The sequence below is a fragment of the Sarcophilus harrisii genome, chromosome 3 (assembly GCF_902635505.1).
Source record: "Sarcophilus harrisii chromosome 3, mSarHar1.11, whole genome shotgun sequence".
Taxonomy (NCBI): Eukaryota; Metazoa; Chordata; class Mammalia; order Dasyuromorphia; family Dasyuridae; genus Sarcophilus; species Sarcophilus harrisii.
Window position 1 is genome coordinate 73,526,846 of NC_045428.1, and position 24,187 is coordinate 73,551,032.

The 24,187-nt window shown below is 34.1% G+C and overlaps 1 protein-coding gene across 37 annotated transcripts in view; it reads right to left on the reverse strand.

Moving 5' to 3' along the window:
• MAP2 (microtubule associated protein 2) overlaps positions 1-24,187 on the reverse strand; it is a 356,866-nt gene that overhangs the window by 116,173 nt on the left and 216,506 nt on the right. For 2 of the 37 annotated variants that reach the window (XM_031958144.1, XM_031958143.1), the window contains exon 5: positions 6,982-7,049. The exons of the other annotated variants lie outside the window; for them this stretch is intronic. The gene's annotated coding sequence lies outside the window, so the exon portion shown is untranslated. The remainder of the gene's footprint in view (positions 1-6,981; positions 7,050-24,187) is intronic. 37 annotated transcript variants of the gene reach the window in all.

The window sequence follows — 24,187 nt, forward strand, 5'->3', positions numbered from 1 at the left end:
CAATATGGAGACAATAATGCCTTTACTAGCTAACTCAGTATATAGTAGTTATGAGGAAAGTGCTTTACAGAACTTGAAACTACACACACACACACACACACACACACACATATATATATTCATATCCATATATCTAAAATATGCATACATACATATACACATAAATAGATGCATATCTCTATATATGTTATTACTTATTTCATATTTGCTTCTTTCTTTTCCTACTTCCCTCCCTTCTTCCCTCCTTTCCTTCCTCTATCCATATAGAATATCATATTCTTACCTACAGATGCTCTTAAAAGCATTTTTTTTTCCTTTCTTGTACCTCTGAATCTTTCCAAGATAGCTTGGGTTTCCTGGCTAGACTTCTTTCTTAAGGACCATGCCTTAAAGCAAAACAATCAGATTCTAGTTGACCACCAATAAATCCTAGGTCAAGTCCCATTTGGCATAGTTTCTTAAAAGATACTTAAAATGATTCTCCTTATTTTTCTTTTTTTTTTTTTTTGTTACCCCTATCTCTATTCCTCCTTCTCCCCTACCCTTGTTCCTAATGAACACACGAATCTTTGTTGTTGTTTTGTTCTTACTCTAGTAGTCAATGGAGATAAACCTCTCTTAAGCCAGACAAAATAATTCCAATATCACCTAAAGTTAAACTTGACTATATTATTGGCTCACGCCAAACTGTGATAAAATTGGGAAAATTATGGGTGAGTCCTAATTCCTATCCCTAGTAATAACATCGTTCATCCACCTCACAAGACCTCATCTTCTCCCCATGTTCATTAGGCCAACTGCTAAAAGACGAAACCTCCAACAGCTGCCATAATGTTAACAAGAACCAAAGACCTTACAGCAGGTGGTACCACCTCTGCCTACAAAATTCCAACCCAAACAATCTGCTCCAAGCTGTAGACAAATCAGGAGAATGTGCTTATGACTCAGCCTGTTAAGTAGGAGGATTGTTATTGTTATTTTAATTCCTGCCAGGATATGTAGGCAATTTTCCCTTTTCAATCTTGTTTTAAGCATGGGAGAGTTCCCTTTAAATCAAACCTCTGGAGAGTGTGTGTGTTGTGTTGTGGAGGATGTGTGTGTGTGAGAGAGAGAAGGAAAGAGTGAGAGAGAAATGGAGAGGGAGAGAGAAAGGGAAAGGGAGAGAGAGGGGGGAGGCAGAGAGAGAGATAGAGGGAGGGAGAGAGAGAGAGAGGGAGAGAGAGAGAAAGGGAGAAGGAGAGAGGCGGGGGAGAAAGAGAGAGAGAAAGAAAGGGAGAAAGAGAAAAAGGGAGAGAGAGAGGGAGGGAGAGAGAGAGAATTTTGAGTTACAACCCCAGGTTTAGAGTTTCCTTTCTATGCCCACTTTCCTTACCAATGAAGGAGTTAAATCAGAAAATCTCTCAAACCCCCAACCATTCTGATTCTGACCATAAACAGAGTCAGAAGCATACTAGGGTCTGTAAAACATTGCTTGTTTACAGTGGAGAGTAGAATAGAATTTATAAAGGCAATATTTGACATTCCAATTTATCAACAATCTTTTTTTTTTAAAAATAATTTTTAGTGTCTTAAAAGTCATTCACTCAGAATGTTCTGGCATTGGGGTTTGGGTACTGATGAAGCATCAATCAGTGTAACTCAGGATGCTGTTCATTTTGTGAGAAAACTTAAAATTCTTAATTAATTTTCCTATTTTATTTAAAGCCACTGGGGGTACTGTAGCCTTGTTACTTGATTTCCTCTTGCCAAGTAGCTAAAAAAGACCTTACAGATATAAACATTTATAATAAGATACAGCTTCTTCTGAATGTATATATTTTTAAATCAGCTCAAATAGAAGGAAATAGTAGTTAAAAGGATGGTTCTCTCTCTCTCTCTCTCTCTCTCTCTCTCTCTCTCTCTCTCTCTCTCTCTCTCTCTCTCTCTCTCTCTCTTTCTTTGTCTCTCTGAGTCTCCCACTTCCCAACAACAACACAGATGAAATATAGATGCCATATTCCCACCACACCCTCAAAAGACAAAAATGGTGGATTTTCCTCATCATTTTTGGGTGGAGATAGGGAGCCATAGAAACTAGTATTGAAGCTAGCTTCAGTGCACACAATGAACTAATTATAGACAAAGGCTTCCAAGTCTATGGACCTAAATACTGAGTATTTCCATTTCTATTGCCTTTAGAAAACCCCACAACCATTAAAAGTGGTGATGAAAGAGAAAGTCTAGTTTAAGATTTCTTTTGAACTTCTTACATTCTTTTCTTATACTCTCTTAGGGTGCAGAATAGGGAAATAACCCACAATAATCAAACTGAAGTATTCTTTTAAGTTTCTTTTAAATGTAAAAGGTTGTGTTTATCCAATATCATTTCTGGGGTAATGAAACAGATTTGCATTATTATTCCATGTAAAAAAGAAGCATGTATTATATTCAAATGACTCAAGGAGCCACTGAGGAAACTACCATTCTACTAAAAAATATGAACGAGATGGAGGTTCAAGAGAGTTTAATTCCTTACTAAGATAGTAGAGATGTGTTATACCACATATTTTACAAGCTAGTCACCAACGAATTAAAAAAATAATTAAAGCACTTATTAAGAACAAGGATGGAAGCCTGAATGTAAAATACAAAGGACTATCTCTGCCTGTAGCATACTTACAATTTAGGAAGTAAGAGAAGATGAAGATTTTCATTGCTAATCATAATACAAAGTCATATAAGATTAATGTTCTGATAGGAAACCATAAGAATAAGGTAACAAGGACCTTACTTCCACATCTGTAAAATGAAGGGGTTATATTGTTTGAAACTTTGAGGTTCTTTCCTTTTTCAAATTTAAGAAATTATTGGCTTTTGGATTCTTCGTTCTTTCTTTGTGGTGTTCAGATTATATGTTGAATCTAATCCTGGCTCTATGAATTATATTAACCATTATAGAGATTCCTTATTACCATGTAAGTTCCATTTAACTCAAGTTTACATAATCGTGAATAGTTGAACTGGGCTTAGAAGGAAGGCATACTCTTGAATAGTAATATGAAAAGCTGACATTTTGTAGAATAGAAATTTTTATAAATTCTCTATACATTTATTAAGGAATCTCATATTAACCAATTAATAATTATTATTCCCCTTTTACAGATGAGTAAGATGAGGTCCAGACAAGTTCAGTGACTTTATCATAAGTAGCAGGGTTTCATCCCATGTCTTCCTGATGTTATTTAGTATACCACAAGTGACAGGACAAGGGAAAATGTGCTTCCTACATGGAGACAAATTAGATAGAGAGAAGCATGCAGAAAAATGAGGGGGCCTACTTGGGGGAACCATGAATAGTCTAGTTTGACTAAATAAAAAAGAGTATTGAAGTAAATTAGTATGGGATTAATTTGGGAAAGTTAATATATGATGTTACTGTGAGGCTCCGAATCTCTTGAAACTCATACTTCAAACTTGGTATTTTGGAGAATGATTTTATATATAAATGGCAGAAACAGAAATATTGCAGGGAAAAAGAAGTAGATTTTTGTTTTGTTTTTTAACGAAGGGGAAGACATTATGATGAGTTTGGTTTTAGATATGGGGCATTTGAAGTGGCAACTGTACACCAAGATAAAAATATGTAATATACATCTAGGTAGTATATTGAATAGAGTGACTAGATTCATAAATATATGAGTTCAAATACTGCCTCATAAGTGACTCTGGATAGGAGTTCATCATTTGTTAAATGAAGATAATAAAGACTTAATAGAATTGTTGTGAAGGCCTAATATAAAATATGTATATATGTATGTGTCTGTATATGCAGACACACACACATATGCATACACACAGTACGTATATAATATACCTGCGTATATAGTAGTTTAAAAAACTTATAGCCATATAAATGTTAGTTATTATTGTTATTGCTATTGCTGGTGTTATAATCCATAAATTTGGTTCTGGGGACACTGTCAGGAGAACCTGAGTTCAAATTCAACCTCAGACACTACTGTGTGTGACCCTGAGCAAATTATTTAATCTACTTACTGCCTCCAAAATAAATATAGTTCTGGAGTTTAGGAGGGAGAATGATAGTTGCTAATGAGATAGATTTAAAGATTATTGGATGATAAGATTTCAGAGCTGAAAGAGATTAGAGATCACACAATTTGACTTTCTAATTTTAACTAAAAGAAACTGAGAACAAGAGGCCAAATGAATTGTTTAAGGTCACACAGCAAGTTAAAGAAGAAAAGCTAGAACTAGAATTGCTTCCCAGTCCATGTGTCATACCGTATGAGATGTGCATCTACTGATGAACATCTTATGATAAAGGTAAAATGTGGGTTTCTTCTTCTGAGAGGTGACAGCTAAAATCATTGGAATGGATGAATCTGCTCAGGAAAGGGGTAAAATGAAGAAAGAGATGCAAGAACAGTCATAGGTACTGCCTACATTTAGTGGATTGGTAGCTGATAGTCCAGGAAGTGAGATAGGTAAAGACTTATGAGATTGTAGCTTCAAGGACAGATAGTAGAAGAATGGTTGAGGAAAGGATGGTGAAGAGTCAAAAAAGATTCAATTTGGTGTCTAGAAGGGCATTGGTGACTAATGACAGCACTTTCAATGGAGCAATGATGACATAAATCAGATTGGGGTATAAGGAGTGTGGTGCATACATACAACTCAAAATGCTCTTTCCAGAAATTCAAAAATGAATAAAAGAGAGCCATGGGAAGGTTTGTGGAGATGCCAAAAAGATAAAGGAAAGAACTTTTTCAAACAGCAGATTCCTAAGAATGGAAACCAAAAGGAAGTAATCAGTGGAAAGGTTAAGAGTGAAGATATGTAGGAGAAATAAAATGACTGTTCAAGCAAAGACAACTCTAAGGGAGAGAATAGAATCAAGGAAGTGTTGTCAAGAAGAGCCAACTCCTCTTGTGACAGGAGTAAATGAAGGAAAAAAATGTACAAGGCTGTACAAAAATGTCATGGAATGGGGAAGTGGAATTGGGAGCTCCTATTAAAGAGCTCTACTTTTCTCATGGGGAAGCCAGTTCAAAAGAAAGGTGGGAATGATGTTGTGAACCTGATGAAACTAAAAGCTGATAAGAGATGAATCAGAAAAGGAAAATATCTATCAGGAAGCAATGAGAGATGCTTGAGATTAGATCTCATAAATCATTTAATCAATTAATTAAAGTTAATTTGAGAGACTTCCCCCTCCCACCTCCAACCAACCCAGAGAACAGATACCTAGAATCAAGAAATGGTGAGAAATCACTAGGGGTATGGATTAATGAAAAGCCCCCAAATAAAAACTATCATGAAAGGGATGGAGAGATTCAAGAATAAGGTGTTATTGAAATAGCTAATCATGGGGTCAAATCTGAATATTTCGCTTGTGAATACATAACAGAAGTGTTAGAATAAAAGAATAAAAAAGAATTGAGGGCTTAGAGTTCTCATAAAAACAGAGACTGCTTTGTAGGATAGAAGGCTTGACAAAGATGAAAAATATATGAATAGTTAGAGATAGATATTTAAGATTTTAAAATCTTGGTAGCAAAGTAGCTTAAAGTAATGGTGAAATTTAAGTTATCATTATCTAAAAAAGGGGTGGAAATAGAGTGAGATAGGAATCTCATGAACTAAGGAAATAAGGAACTCTGAGGCTTTGTTGTTTGAATGGTCAGCAAGATAGTTGTTAGAGACACTTGAGATAATGGTAGGGAGCTAGTTAGAGAAGAAGACCGTACACAGGTACCCAAACCACTGAGTGCAGTGAATTGTTCTATGAAAAGAAAAATGGAAAGGATGTTTTAATTGGATTGCTTAATTTCATGGGAGTAAAATTGTTCAGGGATGGTGGCGGAGAACTGACAAGGACTTAGTTGAGGGAAGCAATGTATACAACAGGAACAATGATCATGCTGATTCTGAACATTTTCCTCTATAACAGAATGTAAGTACCTTGAGGGATGGGACTATGTCATTTGAGATTGTAATCTCCAAGGATCTAACACAGAATGTGTATTTGCAGAATGAGTAATAAAGAGAAAAAATGCAAAACCACATACAAGGTAGTTAAATACAAAGAGATGATGAGGGAGTATATCTTTGGCCAATCAAAAGCCAGTGAATTGGAATACCCAATGTAAAGAAATGAGAGAAAGCAGTTTGGATGGATAGTGAAGTGGAGAGTGGAGAGTAATCAGTTATGGATGAGGTTGGGAAGGACAGGTGGGGTCAGATTGTAAAGGCTTATAAGAGTCAAACATAAAAGGTTTATATTTTATCCTAGAAGTAATAATAGGAATATTTTGTTGTTAGGACTGAACTGAGAATCTTTTCCAACTGCTAGAAGATCTGAGACTCTGTCTTCCAATGGACTCAGGATTAATTTCATATTGAAACTCACTGAATACTTGATAAAAATAATCAATAGATTAGTTGAAAAAGGTTTAGTTCTAGCTTTGCCACTAACTAGCTGTGTGATCAGAGGCAAATTATCTTTCTTCTCTGAGTTTCACTTTGTCAATTCTTAAAACAAGAAAGTTGGACTACATTTTCCATAAAATCCTGAGAGCTTAGATCTAAATTAATAAAAAAAGGTGACATTCTGTTATCCAACAAACAAGAACATAGTACAAATATTTTGAATTTTCACAATGTCATACTTACTGTGTGCCTTAGAGATACTTCAAAAAATTAATTATGACAATATTATGTCATACCAGTCTGTAAAATCAGTATTCCAGATTATTATTTTACATTAAACTCAACCAGTTATTTACAGTTAAATATAATTGCGGTACACTGTAAGCCAATATCAGTGTTGGTATTTTACAATTCATGATTATATTTTTTTCTGTCTGAAACAGCTGGTAGAATTTTTTTTTTCACAAGGAAAGACAATTTAGTAATGGGATCCCTGCCCTCAGAATCCCTCAATAACCATATAGTAATAGAAAGGAATAGAAAGGGTCTTACCAAGTTAAGCTGATAGCAAAGAAGCAAGGCTGGGATGTACTAGGTTTCTATAAAGATGATCAGGGTTTCTATAAAGAAAGAGATTAAAATGTTAAAGATTTCTTCTAAGTATTTTATATAAGGCGCATTTTAATAAGAGAGAAAAAACAAGAGAAAATAAATGTACTCAGGCAAATAATCAAAAGGGAACAAAAAGAGACTTTTAAAATTGCAATTCCTCTATTTAGGAAATGTGACTAAAAACTAATGAGATAAAGTTTTATAAGGTACCTGAAGCCAAAGCCATAGTGTAGCAAGGGCATCTTACATGCTACTATTCCTTTTTTTATCCTGCTACTTAAAAGGCTCCATTAGTCAACCATTTAACTGAAAAAACTGAAATGACCCTTTGGTTTATGTCAAGAAATTAGCACAAAGCACCATCTTTTCCTTTGATGTTTTTGTAAGCAAGCTTTGTCAATCATTACAAGAAGATAATTTTATAATGCTAAACAATTTTAGTTAGAAAGTTCAAATGTTCATTCAAAATCTAATTCAAATCAAATTCAAAATCAAAACTAGATCAACTGAATTTTAACTCTACTGTTAAATGTGTTTTACAAACTAAATGATCTTGGTAGATCTAAATGATTGGTAGATCTCCTAATTTTGGCATTCCTGGCTCTATCTTTTTTTTTTTTTTTCATTTTTCTTTTATTTTCCACTTAATAGTACTTTATTTTTTCCAGTTACATGTGAAAATAGTTTTCAATATTTATTTTTGTAAGATTTTGAGTTCCAAATGTTTATCCCTCCCCTCCATCTTTTCCCTTCCCACTGCATAAGGCAGCAAAGAATCTGATATGGGTTATACATGTACAATCATGGTTAATATATTGTCATATCCACATATATTCTTAAGCTTATTTCATACTACTACATTTTATGTGCTCAGGGTTCAAATTTAACCAAACTTTTATTCATCTTGGATTTTTATCCTACCCTCTTCTATCTCTCCATGCCTTTGTCCCTGACACTCCCATGCTTACAGTAGATTACTTCTCCATCTTTATTGAAATTCTTCCCTTTTTTCAAGGTTTAACTCAAAAACAAACTCCTTTAAGAAGAATTCCCTAAAATTTTCAAACCTGCTCCAAAGTAGGTGATCTTTCTGTCTTTCAGTTTCTTAGAGGATTATATTCTGTCTTTGTTATGCCTTAGTTTCCCTGCCATAGTTTCCCTGAATTGTTCTGCCTCAGTTTCCCTGGTGACAATCTCCCCTTCCTGGCCATTAGAACTAAGATAATTAGGGCTGAGGAGCTCTGGCCACTCTAGAATTCCAAAGAGTCATAAAACTCCATCCAGATGGCTTATCTCAAATGCTTGGACCTCTCCTGTGCTCAGACTTCCTGTCTCCTAGCTTTTTCACTCCCAACTTATCAGATTTTATGATCCTTCCTTCACCCCCAACCTGTAAGAATTAAAAAATTATGGTCTTTCCTGGAATTTTCACTCTATCAGTGCTCTACCCTTCTCCTGCCTTGCCTTTGTTTCTCTGGATGCTTTGAGATGAGTCCCATTCAAGCTGGCTAATATAGCTTTGCCAATCCAACTTCTCCACTATTAAAATATTAAAAACCTCTAAGCTCTGTCTTGCCTCAGTTTCTCCAGCATTACAGTCTTCACCTCTGAATTTAATACATACTCTCTTATATGTGCCCCATTTGTTCATTAGCTACTTAATGTCATACCTATCTTTCTATTCCCAATGCTTATACAGAATTCCACATGTAGTAGATACTTAATAAATGCTTATTGAATTGAATTCTTTGGGCATGGTCTCTATTGGAATAGTCAGATCTCATTGTAGTCTGTGTCTTATGATTATGTTATGCTTTCATTTTAAGGTTTTGTAGACTCATGAGTATTATTCCTTTGTTCAGACAGTTTAGACAATTTGAAAAAGACCCTAGAAATACCTTAAATACATATTATTAAATCTAATGTGAGCCTTCAACCCCATGATTATGGTAGAAGTTGACTATATTATCCTCATAAAACCATTAGTTTATTTTGCTTATTCCTTGGCTTATTCAGAATTTGCCTTTTGGCCTCTCTGCACCCCTTCTGGAAAGTGAACATAAACTAATGGAGTAGTAAGAGTTGAAAGAAATCTTACAGATTATCTCATTTTATAGATGCCTAGAGAACTGGGGCTACTAGGGACACAGGAGAGAAAAAGGGGGGGTCAGGAAGGATTACCTTCCTAAGTTCAAATCTGGCCTTGGACACTTAATTAACCCTGGCCAAGTCACTTCATCCTGTTTGCTTCCATTCTTCATGTGTAAAATGGGTTGAAGAAGGAATGGCAAATTACTCTAATATCTTTGCTAAGAAAACCCCAAATGGGATCATATGACTGAAAGGATTGAACAATGACAACAAAAGGCCTAGTTGGAAAGGAAGTTATTTGTCCAATGTCACATGCTGGTAAGGGATTTAGCCTGGATTTGAACACAACTTCTCTGTTTTCAAGTTTGGTGTTCTTTCTATTATATGATCCAGAATTTTTCTTTCTGTAAGAGTCAGCAACTTTAAACGTCACTGTCCATTATATATGACCTTTGAAACATCATTACAAAATGAAGTTTTATTCTAATTCCATGGTTCTGAATAACTTTCCCTCTCTTGACTCAGTTTTAGCATTTGACCTTGCTCCTAAAATTTTTACTTAATTAAATCTTACCATTTTTTTTCTTTTTTTCCACAATAGAGTACATCAACAATCCTCTAACTTGTACTTTTCAACCATTGTAGACAGAAATGAGATCCCATGAGTAGGAAATGTGTTGTCTAAAACAAACACTATAATATATTTAATTACATATTATTTCGATGTCATTGTGACAGCTTGCTTACTTAGTTGACATTGCCTTTCAGCCTTTGTTCCTATGATTTATGCTTTAGAAATACTATATCAAGGAGGATGTACTTTTAAAAACATGACTGTCTAATAAATAGCAAGTGATAGGTCAGTCTTACTAGCTCTCTCTTCCAAAAACTACCATTTTGCTTCATATAATAATAATTAATTGGATGAAATAAGCACTACAGAATGGCAGTTCTCACCCAGGCTGTATTGATTCTACCAAGCCACAGAATGCAATGGAATTTTTAAACAAGCCAATTAAGTTTTCTCTGGCTTTGTGGATTGATCAACATAGTGGACACAACTAAACCTATTAAATATCTAAAATTTTAAAAGGCCCCCTGAGAGTATTGTTTTTTTCCCCTAATTTAAAAAAAGTTTTGTTTTAAATTCTATCTATCCCTCTTTGTCTTTTCTCTTTCCTGAGATGGTAATCAGATATAGATCATATATGTGCAATTATGTGAAATATTTCTATATTAGTCATTTTTGTACAGAAAGATGTTGGAATCTTTACAAAGTGTTAAGCCATTGGAGTTGATTTGATCTTAGAGATATTTTGGGCCAGAACTTGAAACAAAGTACTAAGTGGAACTGATTTAACAATGCTTGTGTTCACACCTTTAGAGAGCTCATAAGTATCTATGTACTCAATGGAGTTCACACGTGTAGGGCTTAGTCCAAATTCACACTTCCCTTGAAGTTCTTAGGACCAGAGAGCACTCTGGGAGATAACCCAGAATCCCTCTCCCTCCAGAAGGCGGAGTTAACCTTTGGGAGATCACATATATAGGGAGCTTTTGAAGCTTGGGCTTTAGTTCTTCTTGTGGGACTTAGGAGAGAGAGACTCTGGAAGAAAGCCTACAAGCTCTATCTTCGAGGCAAGAGAGATTCATTGCATTTTTCAACTTGGTGCTGGCTGGAGGCTGAAGAAAGCAGAGGCAGAAGCCAAGGACAAAAGCTGCAAGGGCTCAAGCAGAGAGATAGGTCTCTGATCTAACCGGGCTAATTTGGAAGGAGAAATAAACGCTTGCATTTTTATCAGCTGGCTGCGATTTTGGAGTAATTATTTATTTCAACTGAGATTAAGGCTGCCTCCTGGGAAAACCGCCACAGAAAGACTCAAACAAAAAAATGAAAAAGTGAAAAATGACTATAGAGAGCTTTGATTTCTTTGTCTGAAAATTGTCTGTTCATATCCTTAGACTTTCATATCCTTTGAGATCAGTTGGGAAATGACTTGTTTTTTTTTTTTTATGAATTTGATTCAGTTCTATCTATATTTGAAAGATGAAACCTTTATTAGAGATACTTGTTGCACATCCTCCTCCCCCACCCAAGTTTTCTGCTTTCTTTATTATTTTGATTGAATTGGTTTTATTTGTGTGAAAACTTTAAAATTTTATATGACCAAAATTATTTCTTTTACATTTTAGAATGCTCTCTATATCTTCTTTGGTCCTAAATTCTTCCTAAATCGGGCAAAAAACTATTCCATGCTCTCTTAATTCACTTATAGTACCATTGCTTATATATAAAATCATATACCCATTTTTATCTTATTTTAGTATGTGGTATGAGATATTGGTCTATACTAGTTCTATCATACTGTTTTCCAATTTTTTTCCAGCAGTATTTGTAAAATAATGAGTTTTTTTTGAAAACCCAGATCTTTGTATTTATCATATACTAGATTACTATTGTCATTTACTATAATGTAAGCCACTAATGAATGATCTACCACTCTGTTTCTTAGTATTAGATCTACTTAATAATTACTGCTTTATATAACAGCTTGAGGTTTGCTATAGCTAATCTACCTTCTTTTGAATTTTTTCACTGATTCTTAAAGAATCTTGATTCATTTTAGGAACCTAATTTTAATCTGTTGCAACTTGATACAAATTTACAAAAAAATATAATTTAAAATTTTCTGGGTTATTGCAACTCAGAAAATAACATTGGTTGGAGTAATATATCTTTGGGAAGAGAAAACAGAAATGAACAGTATGCTTAAGTTTTCTCTGTATTACAACTAACTGGTGTGTGTGTGTGTGTGTGTGTGTACACACACACACCACTTTAAAGTAATGATGTTGACAATCCTAATATCTTAACCAATTTAGACTGATAATGGTGTTCCCCCAGAAAAGGCTCCCTCCTAAGATGAAGGAGCCCATTGTTTTAGCAAATGAATTTTTAACAATAAACCCTTGCATCATTTGGGTACTACACATAACATGTTTACAGAGTTAACCTTTCTTAAATGTGTTCTACCATGGGCATCACTTTGTCAGGAGGTCCCTAACTGAAATGTTTCAAGTAGCTGGAATCCTGGGTTTTGCTTCTGAGAGCTAATCTTAATTGTTTAATTGCAATCACTTTTCTATTCAGTTTGGTCTCAAATTCACAAGGGCTCCTTTGTGGTATATCCCTACTATCATCAAACAGGGGCTGTGATTCAGTGTGCTTATGTCCATAATCACAGCATTTCTGCTACTGGGGAATGAATTACTAATATTGTTGGGAAAATATCCATTATCCAGCCAATCTTTGAAGTAGCAGGATGGCTGCCAGTGCACATTCATTTACTCTAACATGTTACTGAATGACTTCCATCTCTCTATGATAGTTTCATTCCAGCAATTATTACCACTACCCATTTGTGGCCAAGAATAAAAAAAAACAACATAGAAAACTAAAGCTCTTTTTTATTTATTAATCTATTCCTTCTGTCATTTATTTATGTTTTTACTATGAAACAATCCAGATCAAAATTCTTTTTCCCCCTTCATGAGACTTCTTTTAAAAACACTATTTCTTTTAAAAAGAATTCTGTCTTTGGCAGAAAATTATTTGAAATATATATTTAAAATATTTGAATGAACAAAGGCTAGAATACAAAATCAAACAAACAAAATTTATAGAATTTTTATTGACTCCAAAGTGCTAGGTTAGGAGTTAGAGATACAAAGACAAAACAACAACAATCTAAACCAAAACAATAATGTCTTTTCTTTGTCTTCAACAAACTTCTATTCTAAGTAAGTAAATATAGAGCATTTTTAGATTAACAGAAAATGATTTGAGGAAAGGATGATTCCTAAAAATAACTAAGGATGATGGGTCTACATACATGGCACCTTGCTAAGATTGAAGGAAGTAGCTTGAATTGAAGAACTATAGACCATTCTGTGCATCCATGAAATAAATATTCCCATTGAAGCTCCAATTAGATGATAAGAGGTCTTGGTTATCATGGACAACAAAGGTAATTCATGAGAAACATTGGTTAAATTAATTCCTAGTGAAAAGGCATGGGTATGAAAGATGGAGAATCTTGCCAGAGGAATTAGAAACAGGTCAATGAGGAATATAGGGAGGGGAAAGAAATATATGAAAACTGGAAAAATAGAAGAGAGTCAGAAAATGATTAGTCTTTAGAAGTGTCAAAGAACATACATTTGTTACTGCAGGTAATAAATCATTCACTAGAGATCTTTGAATGGGATTGGGATGATAGAATTAGATTTATGCTTTAGAAAAATCGTCTTGCCACTTGGATGGAGAAGAGAGAAATTTGAGCCAATTAGAAATTAGAAACAATTGAGTCTAATCAATTAGAAAGCTATTGTAATAGTATAGACACAGGTGAGGAAAGTCAGAATCAGGGAGAAGGCTGTTGTAAGTGGAGAGAAGGGGATACATATGAGGGATACTGTGAAGATAGAAATCACAAGATTTGTTAGGTGAGTGAGAGCAAGGTGTCAAGATTGAGATTGAGAGCCTAGATGACTGACAGGATGGTAATACCTTGGGTAATGATGTGGAAGTTCATAAGAGGAAAAGGTCTGGGTGAAAGACAATGCTGAGCTGTCTCATTAAGTTAAGCTTACTTAGTGGAAACTTTATGTCTACCTCTTCCAAAGGAAATCAATATTGGCTAAATCCTAATTAAATGGTTTAAACTTGGAGTCTGAAAATTTATGTGGCCAAACTCCTCCATTTCAAGGAAATAACCCTAATTCTGAGAAAACTGAATTACAAAGACCAGGGCCAAGAAGGTAATTATCAGAGCTAGTATTTGAATATATGTTTTGTGACTCCAAATTTTGAGTTCTGGGAAAGGCTCTTACTTTCTCCTACTATCATTTTTCTCCATAAAAAGAGAATTGGTTACACCAATGGATTCAGACTCTCACATATAGGCTACAGAAGGGCCCACAGAACTCTCATGTATAACACAAACGAGATTAAAATATAACTGGAAAAATTTTAACAAAATAAATAAAAATATCATACAACAAAATAAATGTTAATTTGTTGTTTTCTAAGTCATTATGCAAGAGACCTGTTTCTATCTGAGCTTGACACCAATGAATTGTACCACTTATGGTATAGATTTGTTGTGAAGAAAATACTTTTAAAAATATGAGTTTTTGTAATATTTCAGAGTGATATCTAATAATTACATTATAGGTTATAATAATATTCAGCCACAGGTTCCAAAAAGCCTGAATAAGCCAATGCAGCATCTTTTCTCTTAACACTTGCTGACTTTTTTTGGTTTTATAACTAGGAGCAAAATAAATTGTTAATGTAGAAATTGGCATTTCCACTCTGTGAACATGTGGCAGCAGACATTAAGTGCCCAGGTGCCAGTAACTCTGTATTCCCTTAAACTGCTCAGCTTTCATCTATTTAAAAACCAGGGTAACTCTAGGGCCAGCTTTGGGAAGCGGGGAGTTCAGAGGAAATGTGGTACTACTTACCTGACAGCCATCTGCTGTTTTGTTTCCATTTTTTTTATATTAAGCATTAGCATTAGTGCTTATACATTAACAAAATAAGTGTGATGCAGTTTTGAAATCTCATATGAAATAATATCCCAAAGATCCTTCAGACAACCTACAAACCAGGGTCAGATTGATTTTTTTCTAAAATAATGTACTGATTCTATCACTGCTAATAAAAATAAAATAATATAACATAACATAAAATAAAATCATCAATGGCCTCCATTCAATTCTCTATAATTTAGCCCTATACTAATCTCTTCTTTCAATCATTCTCCTTGGTATATTTAGTAAATGGAAAGCAAATTAGAATTGTAAATCAGAGTATCCAGGATCACAAGTCCATTCTATAACTTGCTACTTGTGTGATCTTGTGCAATTCTTGGAATTTCAGTTTCCTTACCTGAAAAATAGGAAGATAATACTTGTACTATTTACTCTCCAGGGAAGTTGAAGAAAATACTTAATAGATCTTAAAATACTTATATAATATTTACATGTATATATAATATGATAAATAAAATACTTAAAATAAAATATAAACAATTATTTGGGAACTAGAAAAAATACCTCATAATTTCTGAGGATCATTGGGGTTCAATAATCCCCCCATAAATTGTTTATTAAGAGGTTTGATATAAGCAAAACCACCTGGCAGAGTACTATACAAGGAATAGGCATTCAGTGAATATCCATTGACTTGATTTATTTTATCTGCTACTTCCCAAATAGATTATGAAGTCCTTTAGGATAGTTATCTTCATTCTCCCAAAGTATTTATCAATTATACATAGGTATTCAATCAAGTTTTAATGGACTTGATAATTTGGTCAATGTCTCTGCCTCTGATTAGTGAGAAAGACAAAAACCTTTAGGTTTGTAACATTTTATCAAAACCAGTTGTCAAAATTTGCAAAATCCACCCAAAATCTTTCCACCATCCAGGCAAACACCCACTCATATACTATGTCCGTGGCAATGACATACACAATCCCACAGAAAGCATACATGATAAGTCACAGGAAAGTAAACAGAAGCAAGAAGACAATAGACAAAATACCTGTCAAAAGTAAGTGAAAATAACATTAAAAAACATCCCAAATGAAATTTACTGCAAGGACCAATCTTGATTTCTGAAAAGAGCTGATGAAACTCAGTTTTCCTTTTCTAGACAGTAGGTTTTGGTGATTCTTTGTAATAATGGCATGTTCCAAGTGGGGAAAGTTTATGAAGGAAATAACTGCCATGTAAAATAGAAATATAAATAAAACTTTAAAAAGAAAAAAAAATCCAAATGCAAGATTGCCTAGAGTGATGATGACATTCTTTATTTCTTTTCTAAAATGAATCTTATCTGATTTCCCTTGTACAGCATGATAAATGTGGAATTATGTTTAGACAAAAAGGTAAGGAACTACTCAAAAATGAATCTTACTATAAAGAACTCAATTCAATGTAAAGGTGTTTATTTTTATAATCAATAAGATAGTCCTTTCACTTATTTCTAGTTGTCAAAAAAAGCCACACCTGTATTGTTTTCAATCTACAATTGCAAATAACATTAACTTCTTTCCAGAAAAAGAATTAGCTTCAACTTCTGTCATCAGTCTTATGTTGAAGGGAAGATTAAATTTTAGCCCAGAAGACAACATCTATTTTGCACCTCCCTTCATCTTCAGTGAAATTCAGGATTCTCCATTCAACGAGAAAACAGTAACAAGCCATTCTTCTCTCTAAATCAGTAACAGGAAAAGTAGGGCAAACATTTTCTATGTCAGGGAGGAAAAGAGCTCAATGAATCCAGTGTTTGAGTAGAACTGCTTATACTGTCATTTTCTTTATTCTTCTACTCCCTAAGGCAACCACTGAAAGAAAATGATAGGTAAGGTAGGTGCAACCCTGTATTTTTCTTTAAAATAAGTTTATGCCCCAATACAAAGCCCCTCATCTCTTTCATGAGTTCTGCACTTCCTGCATCTTCAACTTCCTGTTTGACATTTCTACATGGATATCCCAAAGTAGATAAAACTCAATTCTTCTTTTTCTCTAAATATACTTCTCCTAAAGAACTCACATGTTCATAAATGTTGTAGCAACCCCTTTTGTAATGACAAGGAACTTGAAAATTACTAGTTGCCCATCAGTTGATGAATGTTTGCATACAAGTTACGGTATATGAATGTAATGGAATATTGTTCTATAAGAAATAATGAGTAGGCTGATTTCAGAAAACCCTGGAAAGATTTACATGAATGGATGCTGAGTGAAGTAGGTAGAATAAAAGGATATTGTACACAGGAACAAGAAGATTATGAGATGATCACCTGTGATGGACTTGGCTGTTTTCAACAATGAGGTGATTCAAGGAAATTTCAATAGACTTGTGTTGGAAAGAGCCATTTGTATCCAGAGAGAGGACTATGGAGATTGTATGTGCACCTTCATTGCTGTTTGTTTGTTTGCTGTTTTTTTCTTTCTCCTTTTCCCCCCTCTTGATCTAATTTTACTTGTGCAGCATGATAAATGAGGAAATATGTTTAGGATAATTTGTACATGTTTATTGTAGGTTACTTGCTGCTTAGGGGAGAGGGAAGGAGAGAAAGGAAGGAAATATATGGAAGACAAGGTTTTGCAAGGGTAAATGTTGAAAACTATCTTTGCATGTAGTTTGTAAAATAAAAGGCTATTATTATAAAAAATAAATACACTTCTGACTTTCTTATTTCTACTGTGGACAACTACATTCATCTACTCACCCAAATTTGCAACCAGTATTCTCACTTCCTGACCCCCATATTCATTCCATATTCAATTACTTAATTTTGTTTATTCAACTTCCTCAATGTCTCTTTCATTACTTCCTTTCCCAATACTCACATATCAACATCTAAAGCCTTTCCATCTCTAAATCTAGCATCTTATTATTAAAAATGTAGTCTTCCTTCTCATTAGCCCTGAATGTTTGACAAATGCTTTTAGTTTCATTTTCCTATTCTTCCCCCCTTTTCCCTAAATTGAAAAGGGTCTTAAAATAATATTATTTTAATTACTTTATTTTATAGATGAAAGATTAGCAAACCAAAAGCTTCAAATAACAGGTCAAGGTTACAGAGAAGAGATGGGTTATGAGTCTAAATTCAGAAGAGAAGAGTAAGAAAGAAGTTTAAAAGGCACTCAAATTAGACTTTTTCCAGTGCCCAGAGGTTAGTAACTTCGGTTCCAAATTTGCCCAAAATAGAGTGTCCAGGGGCAGAAAATACTACATATAGAGGCAAGTCCAAGATTTTGACAATGAGACCTTCAAAAGATTTTTGAAAGGAAGACAAAAAGGATTTGTGGCTTTTTAAATCTTTTCTTCATTTAATTTTCTCAGTCCCCCATATGTAACTTTCTGACCATCAAAGCCTCCTCAAATACTTTCCATTTGTTGGCATATACTCACAAAACACTTAAGGATGGGGAGAAAAACTCAGTATAGACAAAACATGAGAAGGAGTCAAATGTAGCCTGATTGGAATATGACTTGGACAGGAGTTTTGTTTTATTTTAGTCCTCAAGAGTGAACTAAGTACCCTCAATCCACTGTTTCTTTGGTGAGGTATATAGAGATGAACCTAGATGAGACATCTGAAGCCAATTCATCCACCACCCCCACCCTTCATTTTACAAATGAGAATTTTGATGTCCAGAGAGATGGAGGTAAAGAAGCTTACCCAATGTCACCCAGGTAATAGGTACTAATGCGTCTTCTGATTCCAAATTAATATCTCTTTTATACTCTTTTAAAAGTTGCAAAATGTTAAATTCCATAAGTATTATCTTTTCATCAAATTATGATTTTTCTAAAGAGACAGAATCTTGCTTGAAGTCTCTTTATTCTTAATCTGGTCTCCAATAAACCAAAATAATTTTTCTAATATATTTTAAAAAACTTCTTTGTCTCAAAAAATATAGCCTTCAGTTTTTCATTTAAATTATTTCCCAATCTGACTTTTTAAAATCTTATCAGCTTTCTTATCCATTACTCTCCTTCATACACTCTTCCACTTAAAATGGTCTGCTTTCTATTTCTTAAACTTAGTAGTCCAACTCCATACCTTTGTTCAAATTAGCACTCCTGCCAGGAATTCACTGTTTCTTCACCGTCACCTTTTAAAATTCCCCATCAAGAACTTCCTCCTAATATCAAATTAGAAACAATATATAGGGAGAAACCTTGCTTGATCCCCCTATTTGTTAATATGTGTTCCTTCATCTTCAATATGCATTTCTGTATATTTATAGGTGCACATGTTTCTACATATTGTTGAAGACAGAAATAATGTGAGTTTCTTGAGAAAAGAAATTACTTATCATTTTTTTTATCATAGTGCTTTGAGTATAGTAGATGGAAAAAATCTACTATAAAAATGCATTTTTGATTAGATTGAATGCCTGCTTCATTTCTTAAAACTTCTTCAGCAGGTGTTGCTCAGAATCATCATTATTCTTAATGACGTTACAGGTTTAAAGTTGGTTGTGCTATATACAATTCTTCTTCTATTTTCCCATTCCTCAGTGATTTAAAAAACATTTAAAAATCAATAGTAAAGTACACATGATACCCATAAATACAACATGAAACCCATGGGATTGTGGCTGAGGGAATAAAGGGGAACTGTTAGCTAATGGTTGCTAGTTGATTATATATGATTCATTCATGTTATTTCTGGTTATACACATGAAGGTCTCCAGTATGACAAAGTTGCATCATTTACTCTCTATTGTATCCCCTCCCCCCCAAATGGTTCTTGGAATTCTGCTGCTGCTAATGACAATAACAAAAATTTATATAACATTTTAAAATTAATAAAGCACTTCATGTATATTACCTCATATGTCATACCCTAGGTACATCGTGGACAAAGCATTTAGTAAAAAGGCTACAGAATGATATGTCTAAAATGTTATTGGAGCATGAGACTGAGTGCAATCAGGTCTCTTAGATTCCAATGACATCAATGCTTAGCTACAATATATTAGAGCAAATTCAACAAAAGAACACGTATTTCATTAAAAAAAAACTATTGATATTTTCTATACTTAGATTTCTCCCCATATTCTTCCTCTCCTCCCAGAGAGACATCCTTTATAATAGTAATATTTTTCAAAAGAGAAAAAAAGAGAAATTAGCAGCATCTATAAATACTTTTGGGGGAAAACCACGTAATTTTATATATTATAAACTAATGTTTACTGCCATCCCGTCATAGAAGTGGCGAGGGGGACTTTCTCATATTCCTTCCTTGAGACTAAGAATAATATTTGCAACTTTGCAATATTCATTTTCAATTCTTTTGAAGTTGTTCTTTCAATTTACATTGTTTTAATTGTGTACTTTTTTTTTGGCTTTGTGACTTTCCCTTTCATCCGTTCATGCCATCTTTCCATGTTTCTTGCTATCTGTTATATTTATCATTTCCTATAGAACACATATTCCATTATAGGGGATCATGGAAATCTAATGTAAAGGCCTAATCTCTAATTTCATCATCTGAATATGTCTCTTTAGCCGATTTATCATTCAGCTGCCTTTCTTAAGTCCTTTGGACATACCATGTCTTTGAGATCATGGCAATGCTAGTAAAGACCTCATTTTGTAATGAATCCAAACTCACCTGCTGTTTTCCATCTGCCTAACTGCCACAGCATGCATGGATTATGTTGAGAAACTTTTTGGCTGTGACAAACTGACTGAGCAGAAGACAGACTTCTAAGGTCAGTATGGACATTGGAATTGTAGTTGTGGTTCAAAGAAATCAATGATTCATCCTCTTAACCCATTCATGTACTTTTGCCCAGACTATATAGCTATCTGATACTGACTATCCAAGTTGCTGTGCCCTAGGCAGGACTTTATGACAGGAACCTGTGCCAGTAAGTAGTGATTTCAAGCTATGATTGCCTGATAGCATATTGTAAAATGAAATTTTGATGAACCCACTTACATCTATAATAGCTAAAGATCCTTAAACTGGAGTCCATGCAATTGTTGTTTAAGCACAAATACACACTTGTGTGCATGTATATATATATATATATATATATATATATATATATATATATATATACACACACACACACACACACACATAGATGTTTATATATGTATATAGAGCTATATAGAGCTATATGTGTTTATTTGAAGGTTATTGATTTTTTTGGCAATCCTATACATTTTATGCATTTAAAAATACTCTGAGAAAAGATCCAAGGACTTCACTAGCCTCCTAAAGGGGTGCATAAAAAGGTTAAGAACTCCTGCTCTAGAAGATAAAATCTCACAAATTCTTGTGGATTTGTTCTTGCTAAGAGTTTACAATTAAGGGTACCCTCCAGTTATCTTGAGCCTATCATATTCTTCTTCCCCCTTTTTTGCATAGTCTTAAAGAGGAATATACTGGAGAACTTAGCCCAACGGGAATAGAAAACTGGCTCAGATCCCTTCTTATTCTCTAGTCTTGACTTCAAATATAATTTTTCCAAAATCTATTTTCCTAAGAGTGGGAGTCATCATTTCATTACTAAAATCATTTGTAATTACTCACTTTTAAAAAATGATTTTTTTAGTTAAGTGAAATGGTACTGGTTAGAGGGATGGAGTGGGAGAGGGAAAAAGCAAGATCAAGGACTTTTTTTTAACCTTAATGTTATTACATCCAGGTGTTCTTGGCCATCTGTTACAACATCTATACAAGTACATTTTTATATCAGTAAGTGCAGGGATATTCATGTAAATGCACTTCTATCATTGAGATTTCCCCAAAGAAAGGGCAGAAGGGAATTGGCAGAGAGATGCTCTGATATAAAAAGATCCATCTTGCTATACCATATAAATAGTAAGCATGAAAGGAAGTATCTTTAGGAGTAGGGTGCTCTTTCAAATGTTAGCAGGCTTTTCCCTCTCTCCTATTATCCTGTCAGTGACTATGCAATTCCCTTTCTTCATGTTCATTTCAGAAGGGTGTTGTATTAGTATATTTTACTTAATTGGCTTGCATTTAGGCAAACAGGCACCACAGAGAGAAAGAATAGTTGGAACACAAGAAGGAGGAGGAGTAAATAGAAATATGCTCAGAGGAACACACATAGAAATCAGACCCTGGTAAAACCATGGCCAGCTCCCAGAAAATCAGAGGCACTGCTACTCCCTGAGAAGGCCTTAATATAAAGCTCCCAGTGGCTAATTAAGTTCTATTGTTAAGCTGCATGTGTCTGATTTATATAAAAAACACAGAAAAATAAGATTAAAGGCTGGATTTAAGAACAGCAAGTAAGTCAATGATGCTCTCAGTACCCCAGCTGCTCTAATGACTATCTCATTCTGAAGGACATATAGGAAAAGGCACCCATAGTGCTCTGTTTTGTTTGTTTAGAATCTAAAAACTCTGGCTACACTCAACATTTGTGAACACAATGGGTTTCCTCAGAGGCAAGTTTCTAATTTTGAATCTTTTCTGAATCGCCACAGGCCAATGAGTGAGTCTGACATGATCTTTTAGAGTGTTTGGAAACTTGGAAAATAATGCATTATTTATTCCTCTAAACATTTATTAGTAATATATTTATTGCAATTTGTTGATAGATGTATAAGAACAGAAAGAACTGACAGTCATGGACTCTGCAACTTTTAGCCCTGAGATTCCCATTAATCTTACAAGCATGTCTTCTGCCCCAACCAGCAATTGTTTTGTTATCAGGAAATCCCAAGTAAGAGCTCACAAACTTTGCAACCCAACATCCTTCTGTAAGGAGCTTGTGGAGATATGAGATATAGGAAAAAGCCAAAGAGATGCCCCATTGGGTAAATGTCAATAGGATTTAGGATCATAGTTTTAGAATTGGAAGTGCTTTAGATTATATTTTTGTAACTCCCACCTTTTACAGATAAGGAAGCTAAGATCCAGAAAGATTATATGATATCTAAAGTTACAAAGGTATGAAGAGACAGAAATGGGTCTTCAGCATTCTCACTAAAATTTATCTCTCAGTTGAAGAAGGAAGAGTAAGGAAGAAGAGATAAAAAATATGAGCATTTTTCTTTCAAAATAGGTACATTTTTCTTCTTAATTTTTATAGCTGTTCATATAAAAAATGAACTGAAATAATCTTAACACTAAATGTAGCTAAGCTTCAACTTAACATCTAGTAGATGAATTTTGCAACTGCAGAACATAATAAAATGCAACATTATATAGTGGGGATAATCTTGTAGAAGCGAGTCGTAAGACTTGGGTTTGAGTCTTATTAGTAAATCACTTAAATTCTGTGCTACTCCATCTCTAAAATGGAAGAAAATCATACCCAAATATGATGACTTCCTAGGGTTGCTATGAGGGAAGTATTTGGAAAGGGGTAAAGCACTAGCTTAATGTGAGCTGTTATTATTATTATATATCATTTTTGTAGATTTTCTTTTATCCCATAGAATCTTGGAAACATTGGCCCTACAAAGGGCAGCTATAACAATAGATACAAGAAAATATTACAGTATGGAGAAACTAACAGTGTTCCCCTTAAGATGTTAAATAAATCCTTTTAAAATGGATATTTTAAAAAATGAGAGCATCCTACACCATTTGACTTTAAGTTGTCAAATGGAAGCTTAGGATGTACTCATCTTTTTGATGATCTTCCATATGCAACTTTTTTTTTCTAATGAGCTTTCACTGTGCACAACATGGCCATGCTTCCCAAGAAAGATATTTGGGAGTCACTTTCTTCACTTGTTCTCTACTATGTTCCTCCTCAAATTCCTACCAACTGCAGTTTCACCTAATAAGCTGTAAGTTTCCCACTTAAAAACAATTTGAATCTTTATTCAATCAATTATTTATTTAAAATTTCCCTTGCTGTGATTGTCTGATGAAAAGCACAGTCCCAATGGGGACATGGAAAGGATAGCACATACCATACTCCAATATACTCCAACAAACAGATGACAATTAGAATATAATATTCAGTCTATCATGGTGGAGAGGGTCAGGGAGTGCACAAAAGCATTGATAACCTTTTTTATTTTAAATTAACATGTAAAAAAATCACAAAATGACTTTTAAGAAAGTATTGTTCTCCTCAAAGTCCATGGTAAGCTTTCTGATACTAGAAATTTTTAAATACAAAATGTTAACATTACAGAAGCAGAAATGCAAAGTCTAGGTGGATTAAAATTATAACTATTATTTCTACATAACTTCCATGTTTACAAAATATTTTGCCCATCACCCTAGAAAATAGAATGGTACAGAAAGAAGTATGGGTAATTTTACCAATGACAAATCTGTGGCCCCATGAGCACATAGCTGGAAAATATGTGAAGCAGTATTTTAATCCACCTCTCCTAGCTTCAGGTCCAAGGAAATAACTACCTAACAGTCAGTGTCTCGAATGTTTTAAATTCTTTTGAATAGGTTTGGGTGTAATAGTATACAAGGCAGATTATCCTCAGAATTCTATTTTTTCT